The sequence below is a fragment of the Chamaea fasciata genome, unplaced genomic scaffold (assembly GCF_029207755.1).
Source record: "Chamaea fasciata isolate MVZ Bird 193981 ecotype frontalis unplaced genomic scaffold, bChaFas1.0.hap1 SCAF_6, whole genome shotgun sequence".
NCBI lineage: Eukaryota > Metazoa > Chordata > Aves > Passeriformes > Sylviidae > Chamaea > Chamaea fasciata.
In genome coordinates, this window is record NW_027094091.1 from 35,880,602 (window position 1) to 35,904,467 (window position 23,866).

The 23,866-nt window shown below is 37.7% G+C and overlaps 1 long non-coding RNA gene across 1 annotated transcript; it reads right to left on the reverse strand.

Moving 5' to 3' along the window:
• Positions 1-15,915: 15,915 nt before the first annotated feature.
• On the reverse strand, positions 15,916-19,533 carry LOC136290625 (uncharacterized). The gene is made up of 3 exons (XR_010721259.1): positions 19,458-19,533; positions 16,831-16,885; positions 15,916-16,198 (listed from the first exon to the last, which is right to left on the reverse strand). It is a non-coding gene; the product is annotated as an uncharacterized lncRNA (long non-coding RNA).
• Between the last annotated feature and the right edge of the window lie 4,333 nt (positions 19,534-23,866).

The window sequence follows — 23,866 nt, forward strand, 5'->3', positions numbered from 1 at the left end:
GGCTCTGGTGTTCTGTCTTGTGAACATAAGTGTCCTTCTGTTCCACATTCAGATGCCGGTGGTCAGCTGGGCCATGTCCTGTTATCAAAATTTGGCCAAGTATAAATATGTATAAATATTTCCTGGAATTTTTGTTATAGTTTTAAGACAAAGGTCAGCATAAGAGTACAGACTATGTATCAGTCCTTTTTCCTTCAGAATTAAAGCTCCTTTGTTAGTTTGCAAGAACCTGAGCATGTAAGATTTACTTTCCCTATCTTCAAAGCATGGCCATTTGGCACATAGGAATGGCTCTGTAAGTTCTCCAGCCAACTAATCTCAAAGAAACTCTGCCAACTTACTCAAGGACTGTGTCTGACCAAACCACAACAAATGTGCCCCATATACCTTATGAAAGAGATGCTGTAATAAAAGAGAGGAAATGATATTTTGTCGTCTGTATCATCAACAGTAAGAATCAAGCCTCTTCATTGGTACTGCAGCTTTCAGTCAGCATTATATCAGCAGCTGGAACTAACTCCATTCAGAATGCTGATCTCAAATTGAAACTGCATTGAAGCAAACACTAGAAATCAGGAAGAGGCTGTTAGGGAAATAACCTCCCCTTACCTGCCAGCTGTACAAGAGCACATGTTGTACCTGTACCATCTGTGGATACAGCTTCACTGTAATTTAAAGTGTAAAAGCCATCATATTTTTCTGTCAGGATTCAGGACTCCCTAGTGTACACTAATATGTAAAACACTTTGTTGGTATAAGGTCCAATTGCACGTGCACATATGTCAGCCTTTACTGAAGCTCACTAAGTCATTGTCAGGCAGATGTTGTTTTGTCAGGTGTGCTTTTGTAGAACTGACATCTGGATAACTTTCCCTGAGAGAATTTTTAAATTGGAGATGGGCAAAGTCAAAAGGTTTAGAGGTTCAATTAAATAAGCATCTAAAAATCTGGATTATTATCTGAACAAAATCAAGATCCTCAAAATAAGGGTATAGGCCTTATAGAATAGAAAAAAAAATCTATTATTTCCCTGCCATGATGACTTTTTAAGTTTGTAGATTATTTTAAGTTAGATTTTTGCAAACTACAAAGTTTTGTTTAAGTCTTGCATAAGGCTTCAGGTCAGTTAGCCAGATCATTTTCCTAGTCCATAGTTTAAAACCTTGTGAACTATATTGCATTCCATTTAACCTAGGTGGAAAATTTCCCATTATTTTGAATTAAAAAAGGAAGCTTTGAGCTATGCATCTTACAAAGTAAATCTAATGCAAAAAACCCAGAAACTCTGTATTCAAATAAGGCTTTAACTTGCCCATATGTTTCGATGGGAGAAATAGGATATTCCTACGATTAGCAGTGGTTCTAAAGTCACTTTTGTGTTTCTTTGTGAAAGCACATTACACTTGTAATTTGGGAGAGTTAAATAAAATGTCTCACTTTTCTGCTGTAGAAAACTAACAGCAGTTATTTAAAATGAGAAGCAGCCAAGTATTTGATAGACTTGGGCAGTTTGGAAGTTTGGATGCTGTTTGCTGCAGAAATGTTTCAGGGTTGGTTTTTTCCCCCAGCAAAATAAACATAATTCTTCCTCTTTACGTATTAAAATTCACAAATTAAATTAATTCACAAATTAAATTTTAAAACTCTTTACAGGCAACAATAAAAGTTTGGCCTAATGACTAGATTTGGGGAAATAATTTGTAACAGATAATTCATTAAATAGGTATAGATTATTTCTTTATCTAAAAATATTCCTTCAGAGGACAGAAAAATTAGCAATGGAATTTTCTATCAAGGCTAATAGAAAATTCTTTTCAAGTCAATGAAATTCCTCAAAGTAATTCTCTCTTATTGGTTATTTATAATTCTGTGGTGGTAAAGTCTGATGATCCTGCTTTATCATTAGTTACTCAGTGACTTACTTTAAACGCCCAGAATTTTTTTTGTGACTTGTTTTTCTTGTAAGTAAAGTTTTTCTCACAGAAGATACATTTGTTAAAAATATGTGAGAATTTCACAGAAAAATATTCTAATTCACAGACTTACTTGTTGTGATACATCACCAAATACTTCCAGAATATTTTTGTAGAATGGAAGCAATTAAACTGGAACAATTTCCAATGAATCCGTTGGCTTGACTGGGATACGTAAAAATACAATGATTTCTACTGATACAAAGAGTCATTAGAACAAAACAATCTGGAAACAACATAAATGTGCAAATAAGAATTCCACAGTTCTCTGTACTTTTGACTACATTCGTACCTTTACAGTAGGGCATAAACAGACATTGTAGGAGAACCTTTATTTTGTTATACATGTTCTCAAAGTTCTCAATGCTAGCACCTTTCAGACTGTGTATAGATCACCAAGAACTCTGTAGGATCTTTTCATTAGACAGCTTTACTATATTATATATTTCATTATTCAGTACATTAATGCTGAAAAAATGTGAAATACGATGGAATCACAGAATTATATAGGTTGGAAAAGACCACCAAGATCATTGTGTCCAACCTCTGACTGATCACCACCCTTTTAACAAGACTATGGCATTAAGAGTAATTTCCAATCATTTCTTGAACACTTCCAGGGATGGTGCCTCCCCCACCTCCCTGGAAAGCTTGTTCCAGTGCTTAACAACCCTTTCCATGAAGAAATTCTACTTGATGTCCAACCTGGACCTCCTCTGGTGCAGCTTTAGGCTATACCCTCTTGTCCTGTCACTTGTCACCTGGGAGAAGGATCCAACGCCCACCTGGCTACAGCCTCCTTTCAGGTGATTGTGGGGGATTATAAAGCTCCTCTGAGCCTCCTTTTCTCCAGGCTAAACAACCCCAGCTCCCTCAGCTGCTCCTCAAAAGACCCTTCACCAGCTTCACTCTAGCCCCTCAATGTCTTTCTTGCAGTGAGAGGTCTAGAACTGGACACAGGATTCGAGGCATGGCCTGACTAGTGGCACACACTGGCTCATGTTTAGCTGCTGTATGTCAGCACCCCCAAGTCCTCCTCCACTGGGCAGCTTTCCAGCTACTCTCCCCCAGTCTGCAGTGCTGCATGGGGTTGTTGTGACTGAATATACGAGGCTAAATCAGAAAAGATTGAAGGGCTGTTAGAACAGACATTAAAATTCCAAGAACCACCTTGCTTTCAGATGATGATATATGTTAAAAAGCAAGTAAGGTATTATGTTGTCTTGAGATACATCAGAGATGAGTCCTATTAGTCAGTCTTCATCTAGCAAGGTGTTCTTAGGGGTTCTGTTTGCATGTTTATTGGTTTACATTAATTCATATATTGTTTATCCTAAAGGTAGACTTCTGTTAAGCAGCTTAGTCTCCTCAAGCTTTTTAAAGCAGATTACTATTAATGCCTCATGCAGGAGGTTAACAGAAATACATTTTCCTCTCCTGAATTTCACACTTCTGGTCAAACTCCTCTCTTGAAAAAGTTCTGTGAAACGAAAAGCATAAAGAGGTACAGGGGAAGTTTCAACAATTAGTACACAGAAACATCTAAGAACAGCTCTGCAGCCAATAAATACCCTGAATAAATAAAAGATATTTTGTAAGTTTTTCTATATAACAAACTAAAATTATCTAAGATATCTTAATTACAATAAAACTATGATAAAAAATTTATAAACATGTATTTAAGTTTTCAGTTGGCCTGGTGCGTATTTAAAATTTATGATAAATTCCAAACTGTGAAAGTATCAAAATGTTTCATTGGCTTTTTAAGCCAACACTTTGTGCTCCTGTGGTAATTCCTGATTAGTCGGGATGTGGGGTTTGGGATTATGTTCAATGGACTGCATTTGGTTCTGATATTTCACTACCCATAATGTTAATGTTATCTCATATTTTTTCTGCTTTTTCGTGAAACATCAGCAATAAAATATGATGCTTAGGTTGGTGGCATAGTGTTAGCTTCTTAAGGTCAGGTTGTAATAAAGTTAAAAACTAAAAAGGGAAAATACATTCCTGTAGAATAAATATGTTGTGATCAATTGTGAGAAATGGATACTCTTATTCATAAAGAAGTCTAGATAATTTTCTCAGTCATGATCCTATTAGTTCTGATTTATCAAAACTTCCCCTGCTCCAGGATAATTTCTGCATTTCTGAATGCAGTGATGAAATGGCTCGTCCATAGTGAAGTCTATTCTGGAACTTCAGGACTAGTTCTCTTTCATTAACAACATTTTCATCACACAAAGGTAATTCTATTCATAGGGAAAAATAACTAAAATTATATATATATATATATATATATATATATATATATATATATATATATATATATATATATATATATATGTATATATATGAACCCCAAGTTGTTATGATAGGTGCTGGACTGACAATAGTAGAAAAAAAAAAAGTCTGTATTCTACTGTAAAAATACACCAATTGTATTTGCTTCCTTTACAAAATAAAATATTGTTTGTTCTTTTCAGAGTTGGCCTTATTCTTACATGAAAAGTGAACTTTATGATAAGACTATATTTTCAAACATAAAAGGATTTTCTTTATCTCACTTCCTGACACTCTGTTTTAGCTGCTTTTTCATTAAAATAATCACTTGACCTTTTAAATTACTAGAACTGCAGATAAAACATCACAGAGCCTTTGGATATGACAGACAATGGATCAAATAATTTTCAGTTGCTCTGTCTGTATCTTAATATGGTGGGTTGCAAAATCTAGCCACATTTGAACAACATCAATTTGGGTTTCTGTCATTTATGTACAGAATTTTTTGTGGTCGTAGAAATCCTTGGTGAAACTGACCTCTAAAAGAGTATCTTTTTCCAGATTGTTATGAGAAAAAACAAAACATGGGAACTTATCTCATTACATTGGAAATTAATTTAAAAACATGTCAGTGTGCACCTGTTAAAATAATTGTCTCTTTCAGGTATTTTCTATATAATGCTCCTTCACTGTGCAATGCAGTGTAGGTAAATCAACTATCTTTTAAGTAGACCTGATGGCAATTAAACTTGATGAATAGCTGCTGTGATCCCAAGGTATTAGTCTTTTCTTCTTTCAACCTTGCTATTAATATGAATTTTCAACCCAAAGGTAATTTTGTGAAATGATGTGGAATCTGAAGACAGCCAGAAGATGTTTAAGAAGACAAAATGAGATTATAGGTCATAGATAACCTTTAAAAAAGTTGAATAAAAATGAATTGAGGTGCAGGAAGATCAGACAGAAGAGCTCCATCTCCTCTTTTACCAGACCTGGGGCTGAGCCTGTGTCATGCAGTGATAAATTTGATTAGATATGCTGGCAGTGTGGCCAAGATGATTAAGGTCTTCTTCTTGTGACAGATTCCTATGATTTATGTTACACACAAAATTTTGATCCAGATAAACTTCATTAAAAAATGCAGCCCTACAATTTAATCATGCCAGATATGTGCAATGTGTCCTAAAAAGCACTGCATAAAGAGCATGGACCACTAGAGGTCTGAGCAGGAAGTCAGATGTGTGTTATTGTCTACCCACACAACCTCCAAAGAAGTTTAAAGGAAACACCTTGAGACTTGTGGGGATTTTTATTAACCCTGCACTGTGAATTGATGGGGTGCTGGGGAAAAACAAGCATAGGCAGAGAAAACACGAGGCCTGCCCTGCACAAGAGCTCTTTATTGACAGTTTATGACATAGGCTTGGAGTGGCCCAATATTGTTCCTATGACCTTTGCCTCCCAAAACTTATAGGCGTTTTGAGACGTTGTTCACCCCGTGAGGGCCTGCTGGCCTTGTCATTGCAACTTTCTTCTCCGTGTTGTTCTGAGGATTAATCACAAGCACTGGAGACAATTAGAAGTGCTTTTTGCCATCCCTCGACTTGAATTTCTGCCAGCTTCACTTTCCTAATCTACACACAGACCTAGTAGTTCAGGATTGTGACAAATTACACAGGACAGATTAGTAAAAGGGCCTACAGTTAACAAAACTTTGAGCTGGCACCCAAATTGCACACACATATTGGCCCAATTTCAAATATTGAAGGTTGCAAGGTTGCAAGAGAGGAAAGGCCACATGAAGCCTTTACTTCTTTTTCTTTTGGTCTTCCCCAGGTGTAAGGAAAAGTATTGCAAGAAACAAAGCTGTCTTGAGCTCCTTTGGTTTTTTGTTCTATGTTAGCTTGCTATTAAAAAAATAAGTTAGGAATGGACAATCAGGTAAAAGCCTATAGAAATATTTTTAGTAAAGAAAAAATTAGTCCAGTTCAGTTTGTTACCCATATGCGTGTTAAATTTGTTAGGTTAGGGAAGGTATCACCCTTGATCCCAGTATGCCCTTCTGTATTATGCTCTGTTAATATTTTTTGCAGTAACTTTCTTCTCAATTTTCTCCATATCTTAAAAAAAAACTGTTAAGAAAGTGGACATAGAAGAAAGATTTTGGCTAAATACTCTAAAGCCAAGAGCAGACAAAATATAAAAGATCAAGATGAAAATTAAACTTGCTTCAAAAGAAATCCAACACTGCTACCAGACTTCATGTTGTCTAACAGGACTCATTAAAACGAAATTGAACAGAGAAGTAAAATAGATAATAAGTACACACTAAGTTCTAGGGCAAATTTTTCTGACTGACTGTGTTCTTCAAGAGTTTGCAGAGATTAAAAGCCTGCAATATATTTTCCCAACCAGAGTCCCACTGTTGTGTCCTGCCAAATCTGTCTTGAGAACGAGAACAGGAAATACCCTCCCAGAAGTTGTATCTGTAGATTTCTCAGTTTGGGCTTTTACTCACAAACAGCATTCTGCATTTCTGGGGCATGGTCACATTTTTGCTTCTATTCAAAAAGTTCTCAAATACATGACTTTGGCAGTGGATGTTAAATATCTGTCATTCAAAAGAGCCAATAAAACAGAGAATTTCAACCAAGCCGTTAAAATATGACAGCCAAGAAAGGACAGTAGGCAGAAAACAAGATCTTTTGAAGTATCAATTCAAGTATAATAATAAATCCATATAAACTGTATTGCTCTTGTTCCCCCTTTTTCCCTTGCCTTCAGCTCCCACATTACAATATTTGCAATACAACAGATTTTTTTAATTGTTAAGTAGATATACGGTTTTTAGAACAACCAAAAATCACCTGTCAGACAATTCTGTGAAGTGAGCAATTACAAGAAAGTACTACATACACTACTTATAATCCAAATAGGACACCTGGTCTCCAGCAGTAGAAGACCTTAAAATCTTCTGAAAATGAAAATAAATTCAGAATCTGTTTTTTTGTTGTTGTTTTTTTTTGTTTTGTTTTGTTTTTTTTTAATTTAGGGATTAGCTAAGAAATTATTTCTGTAAATATAGTCACACCAAATAGTTACTTCAGGAATATGTCGAACTTCTCCACAAACCACAAACTTTTTTTTAGCATTTGTTACATTCTTTGTTAAAGAGTTCTCAGCTGATCTATCCACCTGCACTAAGAACCTCTTCTCTGTTTGGTTTGATGATCCTTAGTCGCAATATTAAGAGAAAAAACAAACAATTAATATCTTTTTAACTTCTCCATGCTAGTCTCAAGTTTATTGGTCTCTTTCATGTTCTGCCTCCCCCATCATACTTCTTTCCCAAAATGCTTTTTTTTTTCAAAGCAAGACTTTCTTTGAGCTGATGCAATCCTGCCCCCTCTCTGAATATTTTCCAGATCTACTTTATTTGGTTTTGAGATTCAAGGTGTCAGCTGCATTTAAACAGTTGTGTAAAAAAGTAGAGGTTGAGATGATCTGTGCAAACTCTTTATTCATCTGAAATATGGGAAAATCATACTACAGTTCCAAGAAATTCCAAAGAACTACAAGTAGCAAGGTTAAAAACAAAATGTTAAGTCCAGATTTTTACTTTGGGCTTTGTTGCTGGGTTTTTTTAAACATCCATTTGCATTGTTCTTTCCTTTGGAAGTTTAAAGTACCAAATTTTAAAAAAGAATTTTGAAATATGAGTAAGTGACTATGAACCATTTCGATTTGGAGTTTGAGAAACTGCATATTTTAATGGAGTCTGTACATATCAGTAAAAGTCTGCAAAAAACACCCTCCACTGCTCATATAAGAAAATTTTACAAAACTCAAGAAACTTCCACTAAATGTCCATAGTAGTTAATTTGTTTTTCCTCTCTCCCTAATCATGCCATTAGCTTCTGAGTAGCATGGTAAAGCAAAATCCAACCAGTCATGGTTGTTCTTTTCATAAGATGACAATCAGGAAGTGGTCAGCTGATAAGTGCCAAAGTGTTCCAGAAACCCATAGACACAGATGCTTTGATTTTCATGCAATTTAAAACACAAGAAAAACCTTGCTTGGGGAACAGCCATGCTCTCCAGACTGTTTGATTCTACTTTTGCTACTTTCTACTGCCTGCATACCTCAAAGGCAGCAAATTAATCTTATGTGTGAGCAGATAGTGGCTGAGAGTCTACCAAGAAAATAAAAGGAGCTTTCCAGAGCAGCCTGTGGGAAGAAGCAAAAGCTCCAATACAGGAAGACAGAAACAGCAGGCAACAAAGCGACAGCTGATGTGGGGTAAAGAGGAAGCAATGAAAAAGTAGATTTGGAAACATGAAAAAAAGGCAAGAACTCAGAGAACAGAGCAGGAAGACTCAATGGAAAACAGGAAAAATTTTATAAGTAAAGGGATCCAGAGTCAAGATGTCAGAAGAACTAGCAACTTGGCCACCAGAATTAAAAATGGGGGAGATGAACCTCCTACTTCTGTAAAAGATGGAAGCTGGGGTGTCATCGATCCATGGGATTCTTGGCATTCATGCAGGAGGTAATTACTGAAAGGTAGAGCTGGTGAAGGGTACGCACTAGGCACAGATATGTGAACTCTGATGAATGGCAGGGAACCTGGGCAAGGTTGGCTTTTCAGGCCACAGAATAAATGCACAGTTCCTGTGCCATCACTGTCTCATGAAGTCCTGAAAGGTTCTCCTAATCCCTATAGAGATGAATATGTAAATTGTTTTGGAAGGGGTGGAAGGTGACACAGAGCCCAGTGATCTCCATGCTAAGATGTCCTTCACTGCTCTGCGTCATGTCTTCTTGACATTAGGAACAATTGGAAACTATGCAATTAATAAGATAATTTTATAGTAAATGCTTCAACTTGTAAAATAAGGTAAGCAGGAAAGAAAGTCCCACACAGCATACTAATTTTGTGTTCCTTGTCAGCATCTGTGGGAAGATGACTCAGGAGCATCGAACCTCTGCCAGTTTGTGTATAAAAGTAGATGACTAATTTTGCAGCAGCACCCAACTTCTCAGTACTTCGTGTGAAGTGAGACACCAAAGAGCACAGAAGGTGCTGACAGGGACAGTACCACATTCCATGCTCCTCATGCAACAGAGCTGGGATGAACAATTGTGTGATTGAGAAAACGAATTGGATTGCCTCACCACAGAAGTTGCACTGGAGATGGTACCTTGTCCATTGGTTGTCTCTGGCCAAGCCGGTCCTTATCCAGTCACCTGCTTGTATAGATTCCAGTTATCTCCTGAAGCTTCTGAGACATAAGGTGCCAGACAGTTGCCTTCTGCTTCACACTGAACAAATTACGCCATTTTTTGTGTCTGGAAGTTATTGAAAAGTATGGGAACCAAAATTCCCTACCAGCACGAAAACACCACTTTCATATTATATAATTAATTTTCACTTTTCAAATCTTCAAGAAGTTCCATCTTGAGGTCAAGCAGCTGACTGAACTTCAAGGCAAAAAATACTCTTCATGACTCAGAAGTATTGTGGAAATGCAGCTGAAAAATTTAGACATTGCACTTCCAAGTAGCTGGACATCTTGGGCAGCTGGACAGCACTTATGCACTGACAAATGTCTTTATTGAGTCACAAGATATAATTTTAGGAATGAGTATTACACGAGCTGTTAAACAAAGTTGATAATGGACAGCTCAGTTTTCCAAGCATTGCTTTTAGTGACCTAAAAATGAATGTTTATAGCCTATCATCAGATGCATACATTATGTTGGCTTATAAAAGTTCTGGAAGAGTCTACTTGAGCTAAGCAGAATTTAATCATTAGGAAAGTATTTCAAGTCATTAAAAAGAGCATATGTGTCTTGGAAAACTTGATATGTAGAATTCTAGTGGAGGGAGGGGGAGAAACAGCAATATTTTACTCATTAAATAACTTCTCTGATGTTGTCTTCTAAACTGTGCATGGATATACAGCAGTTCATGGAAAGCACATTTGCATCAGATTCCAGGAATTGGATTCTTTTTAATATTCTTTGATGGAAAATGAAGGTTTGGCTGCTTACCAGATTATTTGCTCTATGATAAATGTACAAGTTTTACAAGCTCTGAAGGATTGTGGACAATCATTCCGGAGAAATTTGATAATCACTGAGGCTGTTGCAAAAACTGAAGATATGCTACCAGCTCAGTAAATCCTGTAATTGAGATATGGATATAGAAGTTGCACGAGAAGACTAATGTAAAGCATATTTATTAATAGTGAATAAGAAATTCAATTGCATACCTCCACTGCAAACAAAGTCTCTTGGAAATAGCATGACAGTGGCACACTTTCAGCAGATCAGTTCTATTCAAGCTGAGCTATCTTTTGCCTTGCTTGAAGTACACTAAACTGACAGAATCTCTACACAAAACACTACTTCCACACTTTTATTTGCACCTCTCCTTCTGTCTCTGATATCCTAATCTTTTGCAACAAGTTTAAATATCTTTTCTTGACATTAAAAGAGAGAGGGATATTATTTTAGCATCACCAGTTTCAAATTTAAGGTTACTGAATTGTATCAGCGTTTCCAGGTTTCTGCAATGTTACATAAATTTGGGCAGTTCATTTCAGCGTCAGAATTATTTCATTCTTCTTTTATGCTGATTTCTGTCAACATGCTCTCATCGACTTTCACAAAACAGCAGACTTACTTTGGGATGGAAATCTATGCAGAGTGGTAGAAATACATTGGATATATGTGTTTCAAAATCTTTATAGCAGTACTTTCATAAGTGGATATTCTGAAGGTTCATGCTGAAATTATTTTATCAGTGGGACAGATGAAAGACTTTGTTTACCTACCCAGCCACGTATTTTGACAAAACTGGGGAATGTTTTCCTCTTTTCTCCCTCTACAAAATTTTGGCTGAAATGGAAGTTACTGAAGAAGTTAGAGGGAAGGACAGGGTTTTTTTCTGACAGGGATACAGACGTAAAGCATAAGTTAATAAGACATTTCCTTAGGAAAATTCCAGCCCCTTTATCTCTCACTGAGTCACTTTTTCCCAAGAATGTTTGTGTTTTCTCTGTAAGCATTTAGGCTCTGTTATCCTCATATCTCTCCTGCAAAGATTTACTGTCACAGTGGAAATTCATAGAGGAAATAGGCACGCTAGAAGAGAGAGTTTTTCAGTGGAGACTGTGTAACTTCAGAGGAATGGTTTGCAACGTGTTGGTTGAGCCTAGAAACACACAAAGTGACCAATACCTCTGCTGAGTCATGATAATAATGCATGCTAGAGCCCTGCACAGAGAAGGCAGCAACATGGGGGGAGTTCCAGTGAGATTGTTGAGGAGTTATTTCAAGTAAACTTAATAGATAGATCCTAGGTCCAACCAGAGTTCAAGTGGATTTAACATCTTTCACTCTGGGTCTTACTAGAAATAAAAAAACATAGACCAATTGAAACAAAGGACCAATTATTTATAACTAAGGACAGTTATTTTAGAATTCTTGAAATTCATGTGTTCCATTTTTCTCACCACACCTGCAATGGATTCTAGCTACCCCCAGTGTCTCTGACACAGTTTCAATCTAGCCAAAGAAGGTAATAGTATGCCTGGCATCCATGCAGCATGGATTATCATCTTATGGCAGCATAGCTGACATAACTAAATTAATTTGACTTAAGAAATCAGAGATGTCTTGAACCGTTGTCTAGTAGATGACAAACCAGTGCCTTATCAGCTGAGCTACTCAGATCCAGTCTGCAGTACTCTTAAGTGTGATTTCATCTACGTAATGTGTTGCTGAATCTAATGTCAAAAGGATCTATCACATTACAACCTTTTCTAATTAAAGGAAAAGAAGATTAAATGTATATGATCAGTCATTTAAAAGGCTATAGTAGATTAATACCCAGCATTTTTCTTACAATTTCAAAGTGATGTTATCATTATTCCTTTCAGCAGCAACAAATATCTTTTACTAATTTTTTGCAAACTATATGAAGATAGGGCAGACTCCACTACATTTTCTTGCAAAAATAAACTGAAGCTCAATGCATAAGTTTATCCATTCATTTCACTGGTTTTATTGGAGAATCAATGTTCAAATTGTACCAATTTAATCCTGCATGAAATCTTAGCATTTCCCATTGGCTGGCCACAAGCCAAATGGTACAGAATTTAGACCATTAAAGATTTTGATAATGGGTGAGTAACCCATACCAAGGATATTTCAGTACTTCTTAGAAATAGGCTCTATTTTTCTTCACGTATATTTGTACAAGAAAAAAATAAGACTCATCAGAACAATTTCACTTGAAGCCATATCCTTTGGTCTTTTCACTTTTTAAATTTGCAATGGCCTATATCACTCCATGGGGCCAACAACTGTGTTTTCAAGAAAAGGTGCCATGCAAATGCAGTACATCCCCAGAACTGCTGACTTTTGGTCATCTAGGCAAAGTCAGTGCCCAGATACTATGGGTCAGACCATCATATAGCATCAGAGTTAAAGATCTCCACGACCTAGAAGTGCTTCTTAAAACTATATGTAACCTACTCTTTGGTGAGTGTTACCTCTTTCCAATGTCAAAACCTTAATTCCTCTCTTTGACCTAAATCCTTTTCCCAAGAGGATCTAGGCACTGGGAATCATACTTCCCACTAAAACTTTTTGGTTTATGCTTCCCTGTCACCCCTGACAATGTAAATCTTTCCAAATCACTTGAGCATCAGGTATGAGAAGCACTCTGGAGGACTTAGTTGTGGATCTGAGTCCCATATCAGTCTATGATAGGTCTTAGTCCCACAGCACTTCAAAGTATTATAGATACATCAAGCATTAAGGCATCTGTGCAAGGAAAATAACTTACCATAATCTAATTTTAAAAGGAAAAACTGAACAATATTAGAATAAGTCCCTTATTAAAAACCAAAATTGGGGCACGGATTAATAATAAACTTAAGAAGTGGAATTACCAAAAAATTATTTCATCATTCCATTCATTCCATTGTAAAGAAAATTACAATATTTTTTCAGGCTAGTCCATGTGTTTTCCAGATTACTAGACACAGTGGTAATCTTTGTGGATTTCAAAAGCCAAAGCAGAAACAGCGGAATTTATCCCATCTCAGATGGACGTTGCAAATTATTTTTCACTCTACCTGTTGAAAACTATCTTTTCCTAAGGTAAAAAGGATACCTCAAGACTTATAATTTCTTTTTTAATAAAAGAGAAATTTAGACAAAAAAAAAAGACTGATTGTTTATTTACATGTACAAGACAGAAATACATTCACTTGCTACACAGGTATTTAATTACTTGGTTTCTGCAAATATGTGATTAATTTCATTTCTTAGCTTTTTTTCTTTTTTTAATTTTGCTCCATATTTGCATTTCCTCACACAGGAAGGGTATCTCATGTTTTGCTGAAGTGATTACATCTTTATTTGGAGTCCAGCACATCTTTAATTGCAACCAGATCTTCAAATATTTTTGGAAGATTCCCATTAGAAAGATTGTCAGCCATTTCCATCGTCGTTCTCCAAAGGAAACTTTGAGCAGACGCTCTCACCCAATAGTAACATTGACACATTAACTTTCCTCAGCCACCTCACTCAGACTACTTAGTCTGGCTCCACCATGGCTGGGAGCCTTAATCAGATATCATACTAACGAAAGCTATGTCAGTAATGATGTCAGATGAATGGTGGTCACATGGCAACAGTCTCATTTGAAGCAAACAGTGCCACACTTGTTTTTAGGCTACTTTATGACTTGGCTGAAAAATGACTTTGTTCACAACAAAACACCACTAATGTATGAGCTGTTACCATAGGATTTTAGCACGTCTACTATTTTCTCAACATTCTTTTAATATACCTAACTGGACAAACAGTGTAAATATCATTAAACTACACATATTATCAAAGTCATCAATCAGCATGTAAGCTAACCAGATGAAACATTGGCAATCACTTCTGGCATTTTGAATCCTCAAAGAAACGGTATTATGGAAAATATATAAAGGAGAAAATAGTTTAATTTTGTACTTTGATTTGTCTCATACCAGATTCACACATACAGGAGAATAGGGAGACACAGTCAGGCTCTCCTGCTAGGTCCCAGAAGTTTTTCCTTTCCCTGCTCTGGATGTCAGTGGGCTGGTGGGATATACAGAGGGTAGAATAATGAGACTGAGCAGGAGAGAAGAATTTGCCCTCTGGCTCCGCTCACACTGCAACAAAACAGAAGCCCGAAAGTCTCCTGTCACTTACTCCCTTTCCTTCCCTGGCTTCTGAGGTAAAAATGCCCCTTGCTATTTCTCATAAGCACTTCAGTTAGTGCTCTTACTCTCAGCATGGGATTACAGGCAAGCATGACTTTTTCATTGGGAAGTACTGGAAAGCCCACTGATTTCTCAGGAATTCTGACCGTGCTTGGAAGCAAGCCGCATCAACACAGCAGTACAACTTGGTTAAAAATTAAATGACTGGTCATAGACACTTGCCTAGAGAAGATAAATATCACAGGCATCTACATTTTCCTGTTACTGTTACTCAGCTCACAGTCTCATGGCCGGCTTAAAATAGCAGACTGCCGCTGCCGATGAGAAGCCAAATGCACATGTATGCCACCGGGCGCTGCTGCTGCCCGCCTCCGCAGCATAGGCAAGGGGAGCGGGCTGAAGGACAATCCGGAGCGGCGTGGCACAGCCCTGTGAATGCGTGTGCCACTGGCTGTGCCACAGCTCCGTAAAAGCGTGTGTCACTGGCTGTGCCACAGCCCTGTGAATGCGTGTGCCACTGGCTGTGCCACAGCCCTGTAAAAGCGTGTGTCACTGGACCAGTGAATGCATGTGCCGCTGGACCAGACACGGATGCCAGGATTGCGGGTGGGATCTCTGGCGAAGCGGGGAGAGCTGCAGTGCCTCTCGCTGGCATCCGGGGATGGTGCGGTTTAAATTCCCTGTGAGACTGTTGGTACTGACTTGCAGTGAGAGCCTGAAATCCAGATGGGGTCACAGGTCTGTCTGTTTGGTCTGTAGCGCTTATTCCATTTAAATGACTGATCAGGAAGGGAAAGTTTTATGTTTAACCAAGCGAGGAGCAGGAAGAACAGCAAAGAACAAGGAGAAGCTAACAAAAGCCTTGTTTTAGGGCAATGAGTGGTCAGAAAAAATTTGAAAAAACATTTAATTAAAACTCTGTCCTGGATGACTATCTGGAAATGCAGAATCCTCAAACAGGAAGAAAGAAAAAAAAATATTCAGATGTATTCAGAGAATAACTCAGTTACTCCTACCTGCTAGTATGAGAACAGAGACTAAGAATGTATGCTATAGCATATTCTATCTGTAAGGGAGAATTTGAATTTTAACTAGTGACCCTGGAACTTTGTTGGCATAGACTTTGGATTTACAGGCGTTCTGAAAATCTGTCTTTTAAACTCTGAAGTTCCAACAAACTATAATAGATTCTGGGCACAAACTGCATATCATTCATACAGCTAAGCCTTTAGCACTGCTATTATTTTCAGTTGCCTTCTGGCACCACTTAGTAAGTTCCAAATGAATGAATTCTCTATCCACTGATATATAGTGGGGGCAGAAAAATGCAGACTCTCTGCACTGAAAAATAACATGCATGCTTCTCTTACCTTCCCCTCTCAGCTCCTCTGCAACATAAATAGCTCTCAGAAAGATGAACTGATTTCACACTGCTAACCAAAAAACCCAACAACCGCCCTCCCCCAAACTGTTACATTTCTATGGGGCATTTTATTTTCAATCACTTTTTTATTTTTTTACAGAGCAGGCAAAAATTTTTGAAGTTGGAAAGGATCAGTCTTTTCCACTAGGCCAGCACAGATCCTACTTTAACTGGACACGTTGGACCTCCTGGGCTGCACAAAGTCCCAGGAGGCAAGCTGAGCATGCATTGATTGAGGAAAGTCCTGTGGAAATCAGGAAAGAAAATACATGAACTGGAAGAGCAATAGCAATTTATACCTCACAAAAGAAGGCATAAGGTGAAATGGAGCAAATGTCATCCAAAATCTGCCAGGAAGAGGTGAGGTCTCACCAACATAGTCAAACATAGTCAAAACATTATTGTGAATCCATATGAGCTTTGAAAGGTTGTGATCCAGCTCTGAGAGAAGGAAGATCACTTACAATTCCAGTAAGGTTTGTTTGGTGAGTAGTCTCACAGATGACTACAAGGGAGAGCTACAGGGGCTTTCTTTCTTTTTTTTTTTTCTTTCTTTTTTTTTTTTTTTTTAAAGCTAAAGCACTTATCAGCTAAACTGCTAAAAGCCAATCAGCATCTTCTCTTAAATAAAATACTTTAGTCATCCATTTTTCATTGTCTATATTTGGTTCTATCCTGCAAAGTTAGTGGAAGCAGGTGCTTTGGAACAAAACAAAATAAAAGCCATCCAAAAAAACACCAAAAAACAAACAAACAAAAAAAACCCAAAACCAAAAACCAAAAAAAAAAAAAAAAAAAAAAAAAAAAAAAAAACCAAAAAAAAAAAAACACAGGAATAAGCACATGAGCAGCAAGAATAACCACATCAGGGCATACCAGAGGTTTACACCAGCACGGGATACTGTTTTGGATAGCAGACAGTGTCAGATGCCTAGTAAAGGAGATAAGAACAGGTGTACAAATGATGAATAATATATCCCCAGAATGATTTTCCACCTTCCATTAAAAAGATTTGCACATATGGCAGATACCAGACAGCAAAACTTCACTGAACTGATGCAGATGGCAGAGCAAAAGGGTACCATAAGCCCATCTTGCATTCGTTGCTCTGGTTGTGCTTTCTATATATCCTACGTGAACTTCCATAAATTGCACAGTTAATGAAGGCTACAGGTATTATGTGCTGTCTATACAGAGATTTTTCATCCTTTTTTAATCTGAGACCAATATAACAGGTTTGAGATTATGTTTATGCTCACACAATGAATGTAGTTCAGTTAAAAATACACAGAATATTACTGATTAACAGGACCACTATTATATATGTACTTTATATGTGATCACTGGCTGTTCTCCTTTACCAGTACACCATATAAAAATTGTCTTTTAATGAAAGAATACTGTACAGAGACCAAAATAGAAACTGCTAAAACAAACAAGATAATTATCTAAATGTTATGATATCACTCATAAAACGTCTGCCTTTTCCCTTTATGAGCTTGATAGATTAAATTTAGGGCAGATGTTTCACATAATTTACTCAGAAAACAGGAAAATTATTTTAAAAAAACTCATAAAACCTACAAAAACACAAATGACACTAATCTAAAACATGTGCAGTCTACAGATTTAAGGCAAAAGTTAGTTATTCCTGAAGATATGGATAAGGATGCTTAAGAGATAGAAACACCTCTCCCACACATTTTACAGTATCAGATATTCTGAACTGCTTTGGACAAAAAAAGGCCCCTCTAAATTTAGGGTGCATGAGAAAGCTCTGGCTACTTTTCCAAAAACAAAGAGGAACTCGCAGAAACACAAACCCTGTTCCTCAGTGCACAGGAGCCAATCTGTGTTATCTTAATTGAATTATAGAGGTACCTGCTGTAACGTGAATTTTGTGGAATAATACCAGGTATTGCATATTATCTGTTTATGCACTACTAAAAGAAGAAGAGGAGCAGGTGCAATATCTTTAATCCTCCAAAGAAAAATAATTTCTTCACTGTCAAGAGATACTGAAGTCAAATACTCTTTTAAATGGAAGGTATTTATTGCCAGACAAAGACAAATAGAGGCAAGTTTCATGAACGTTTTGAAAGATTTTGCTTTGAAGGCTCAAGAGTCTCCACATCACAAAACTCAATTTTAAGAATAGGTCAGCTACAGAGATCCCAGGGGAAAAAAATGTATATTGTGTGCTGTCTTGTTGCAAGCTCTTTTAGCCCAAAGTCATCTGTCAGAACATAGTTTATTATTATCTGGGTTTATGTATTAACTGTGTTGTGAGATCCTGTTAAGAGAGCATAAGGTCTGGCAGTGCTTCTGTGAGTGCTGTTAGTGGTGGCAAGCGACATTTTGTGCTCCTCTGTAGACTGACCCTTAGTAGCTGTGAAGGGTAAAGGTCTCTAATTTTTTGAATGTGAGACTCTTGTAATGAAGGAGGCAACACAGATGTATTTTTGAAATAAAATTTTCCCAGTGTAGTGCTGGTTCCCATGTTTGAAGGGAAAGGAACTGAAACACTACACCCAAAGAAAGGCTTCTGAGTTATGTCCTTGGTTTGCAGGATTAAACAAATTATTAAGCAGAAAAAAATAATAATAGAAAAAAATCCCTTTTACATGATTATCAGAATGTATAAGAATATGAAATCCATCTATATATTATTATTCACTTATGTGTTAGTAAAAAACACTGAACCAAAGAATCTCTGCAACACACACAAATTACAGGAACAAAGTTTAATCATAAAAGAAATACAGCTACTATGTTGACAGTGGTTATGGATTTCAGGATCACAAGAAAAGCAATAAATATTCTAAGCAAAACTATATGCTTTAAAAATACCCAAACCAGTAGGTGAGTATCTATTCTCAGTCCCTGAAGTTCAGAGAGATGGGGTACTGTGGTGGTTCTGCCTAAATCCTGCCCTGCATTGAAAGGAGATCAGCTAGAGAGCAGATCCTGCTGCTGCTGGGTATAAACACTTTCTGTGCAAAAACAGAGCTTTCCTTTCCAAGACTTCACCCCTTTGCACTTTGTTCCTGCTGGCAACACATCACAGCCTGTTTTTGTGAGCTTGATAAAGAGGATTTGGCATTGGAGATACATACTGTGTGTGAGATACCAAATGAAAGTTGCAAAGGAATGGATGAAAGCCACCAAGTGTTGCTCAGCCACCCTGTGTATCATCTGAGAAAGACAAGCCAGCTGCAAACAGAAGAGCAAACAAGTCTACCTCAGACTCTTGGGGTAGCCACAGTTAACTCAATGAACTAAAATGCATTGTGATTCCCTCTTACAAAACAGAGTTCCTTCAAAGGCAAACAATTGCCCTCCTAATATTGAGTCAAGTATTTTCAAATGTGTCACCTTAAAAAAAGCTGTGGGACAATTCCTCTTTCAGAACACATCACAGGTTACAGCAATGCAGGAAGAAAAGTGCAAATGGTTTACGATGGGTAGCATCAAAGCAGCGCAGGACAAACTAGCTCAAATACCTGATCTGAGGTAGGAAAACCAACAAGTTTGCATTGATGTGGCATAAACACATGATCTTGAATAGATATGGCCAAGGCTCCAAAAAAGCTGCAAAAATAGTTAGCTTAGTTCACATGTCAGTTCTTCCACAGACCATAAATAAGCTTCAAAGTGTTATAAAACCAGACAGTAGACACCAAATGCATGCAATCTTGGAGTAGTGCTAGTAAAAGTACATCACCACCTCTCTGCTGCACAGAAAAATTAGGTAAATACTTCATTCATACATGCATACACACATTGCATACACACATTCACTTCAGAGCATTTCTATAGTTTATTGGGTACTGGCACTAAACAAGGTTTTGTAAACATTTTCATTTCATGATTGTTAGTGGTAAAGAGAATATTTGTGGTGCATGGTCACTAAGCAAACAGAGTGAAAATACTTTTACAGGGAATATAAACAGTTTTATGGAGTATCAGAGAGCAAGAGGAAGCTGCAAATATAGAGCACCAGCAGCTGTTCTGGGGCAAGGCAGCAGCCCTGGATCCATCTAGTAGCAAACTGTATTTGGGCAAACAAGTGGGTGGGGGACTGTGTAATGGAATATAGCGACTTTTAAAGTGGCATAACTCATAAATGGATGAGAGGACTTCTTTCTTTTTATTATTATTTTTAATAAGAATTGGGAAACTGGCCCAAAACTGTTCCTGGATAATCAGTTGAATAAAATACTGGATTTATTTCAGTGTTATTGACACCCTTTCTCAATCTATTTTCCATGAATATTCAGTTTAATGGTAGGAAAGCTTGAAAAAACAGACACCAGAGCTGGCGCAAGAACATTTGGCATTTCCATATTATCCATTTTTATAAAATCCAAATCCTTAGAGATTTATTTGTTCTGCCACAAATAAATAATAAAAAACCTGGAAAACTATGCGTGCAGGCAAATTTATTACAAGCACTGAATATATGTTTGTGGAAAGCTTTCAGCAAATACCTGGGAAAGCAAATATACTGTAGATTAGCCATGTTGACTTGTGGGAAATTTATTAATTTAAAAAAATAGATTATATTCATAAAATTTCTTACTCAGCTCTAGTCCAACAAATATACTAGACTGCTATGCTGCAGCCAGGGATGCTCATTCAGCAAGCAGTTGTTTCTTCTCCTGAGGTTGCTAGAGTGACAGTTGGTTGTCAACAGTATATTTTTATGGTAACTAATGGTTACAGGTTTCTTTCATCCTCAGAAATATTTTTTGGGTGCAAGCAGCAAACCCACTGTTTGTGTTGCCATGAGCTGGTATTTCACCCTGCATGCAGGGCACTGTCTGTTGTGCCTGTTCAGAGGGCAGAATTTCAGTTGCTGTAAGCTCTGCAGCCTCTCCTCACCCATGGGTTTCCATAAATGCTTCTGTTTTGCCTAGCAGTAGATTTCTTTCCGTGACAACCAGAAGTAAATAGGTTATATGTTCTCCAGACAGCTGCTCTAAGTTATTGTGGAATACAAACCCAGCAGCATCAAAGCTGCCCTACAAGTAATGTAACTAAAACTAACTGGAAGGAAAAATTATTTTCAGCTTCAGCTAGGTGAAGGGAATGGACGCAACAATGACATTTTCTGGTTCCTGCAACACACCCGCACAGCTCAGCTGGCCCTTTTCGCTTGGGTGAAAGAGGTACTGCACTCTCAGGCTAGTCTGTCCTAAGTACACCTGATCCAGAGGATGTCTCATAATGACTGTGAGAGAAAAATATGCCTTTGATCCATCCTCATTGCCAGATCTCTCTGATCTGAAGCTTTTATCCAGCTGGGAGTCTACCCTAATTTTTGACATGACAGAGAGAGGCTGGTGGTTCTAATTCATGGCAGCAACCACTTTTACAGCAAAACCATCTTCATTTCTTTCATGCATCTACATTGTTGGTATGGTTTTATTACAGTACATTTGTAATTGTGATAAATTATCTCTATTCATGAGATGGCCCTTTGGGGTTCCTTGGAGACAGCTTTGCAAAGAACCCAAGATTCATAACTGCCATCAACAAAAAACAGAAATAGTCCCTTCCACTATTTGTTCATCTGAATCTTGTGTAACAAATGGCCACCACACTCCATAGCTGATATCCCTGGTTATAGGGATTTCTGCCAAACCCTGTATTGTTATCCTTGGCCCATTAGCCTAGAGATATTAAGCTCAAGAATTTCAGTACAGTTCCTGGTGTATTCCAGTTGGAAAACAGTGATTCATTCTACCATTTCTCTCAGGAAGATCAGATCAGCTATGGGCGTCATTTACAAAACCTAATGAACTGCAGCCTGGCTTCTTAGTCTAAAGCATTAATTACATATTTTTAATCACCTCTTTCTCAGTAATCAACAGATTTCTTTACAATTGGTATAGAGTAGCACCATGCACAGACTTATGGACAACATTAATGCTGTACTGAATCTGCACCATAAAAGCATCCTTGTGCTGTACTTTCATAGCTGTCTTTTACTCTTGTTTAAAAAGGCACAACAGTCAATAATGATTTCTTCTGTACGTGTGTATATAATAATGTATATGAGGCCATCATTATGGTGTTCACTGTGGAAATAATGCAGTCATACAAAAGATACATTGCTCAAAATAAAACCTAAGATTAATAAAGGAAGCTATAAAATGCTCTGTTGGGCCTGCTTCTGGACCTATTTAAAGTCAATGGCAAAGTTCCCACTGACCTCAAGCAGGAACTAGCTCCTTTTTTTCTTTCTAGATTTGTTTAGAAAAATATATAGTGACAGACTTGAAAGGTAAGATGAAATATTTGGGCAGAGGGAGACAAAGAAAAAAAAAGGAAAAGAAATCTAAAGGGGACAAAAGAAAAAGAAAAATCTGTATTTTTTAACACTCTGCATAGGTTGTAACAAGAATTACTTAGGGTGGATTTTTTCAGATTTTCCGTGTTCTGGTTTTGCCAGAATACTTTAATATTTTACTGCTTGCATTTCTCTCCCAGCTCTTTCCGTCCTCTTCTCTGTGGGCACTTCTACTGGCCCCAAAAAGCATGTGGTGCTTCACAAAACTAAAAATGTGTTTGCCATTAAATATAATGTGTAAAATCTTACAATGCTTTCAGAAAAATAACGCTCACATATCCAAAATGAGGGGAAAATGGTACCTAATCATACATATAATTCACAACATTTATTTCACCGGTAATGAATGTTGTCAGGTTTTTCCTACGTTGAACAGCCATACCTGAGGGGCACAGCATTAAAGGGCACATTCGTTGCTGACATAAATGGTAACTACGGCCACTTCAGTGAAGTTATCTCCAATTAAGCCAGCCATTACATTCACTTCAAGGTATGCAATACATTTTAAATGATAGAAGCAAGTCCAGGAAATGCTGAGTACTTCTACGAACCCTCTTTCGTGTGTGACTCCCCCTGGACTCAGGCTCCTTTCCTAAATCCAGTGGTTTTGTGGTGAGTGCTGCCTGAGCAGAACACTGCGATGGTCAGCGCTTGTGTCCTGTTTACTGTCGCAATTAACAAAGCGGCATTCAGCGAGAGACACCAAAGAGCCTGCTGCACTTAAAGGGCTAAGGAGAGGTGATAACAGCCCTCGCTTCGTTAAGGCTCGTTGCCCAACTTTACTGAAAATGTAGTGACAGATAAAACATAAATCAACATCCTTATCGTTCTGGCTTCCTTGCCTGCCAAATGGGGGCTTAGTTTATCAGCGACCTGCAGGCCCACTGGAGGCCTTTACACTTACAGCTGGTCAGCAGGGTGGGACAGGGTGGAAGCTAAATGGCTGCTCTAAAACGCCTTGGTGTAAACAACCCGGGGAAGGACTTCCTTGAACTGCCAGTTACCTGAGTGCGATCCATCTCACTAAAGCGTCTGCCCCAAGAGGGGTGGTATCACCAAGAAAGAAAACAAATAAAAGGCACCCAGCATGTCGCAGCGCAGGCACAGGCTGGGGAATGTTGTCCCCTTGAGGGGGTGAGGGATCCTCAACAAGGTCAGCTCCTTATGGCATTGCTCAGGAAGCAGGCAAGTATTTTGGAAAAAAAGGGACTTCATCAACACAGATTTCTCCCTCCGTTTTGTGACCAGAATGCACAGCCTTTACATATATATGTATGTATAGATAATGCACAGTGTGTGCTTCGACACCCTGCAAGATTCATCAAGGGAGCAAGTCTTTCAAAGGCACCAGTATCCCCCAAGGCTCAGGAGAGGACTTTATTGAGGGTATATTCATCCCCCCTTGCAAACTAGCTGACTTCTTTCCCTGTGATACACATAGGTTGCCATATGTGTTAAGATTTTAAAAATATTTGTCCCAGTTCATTGTATCAGAGTTACATCTGCATTAAGTTCAGCTCATAAAACAAAACCCATTTAAACTGGGCCTTGCTCATG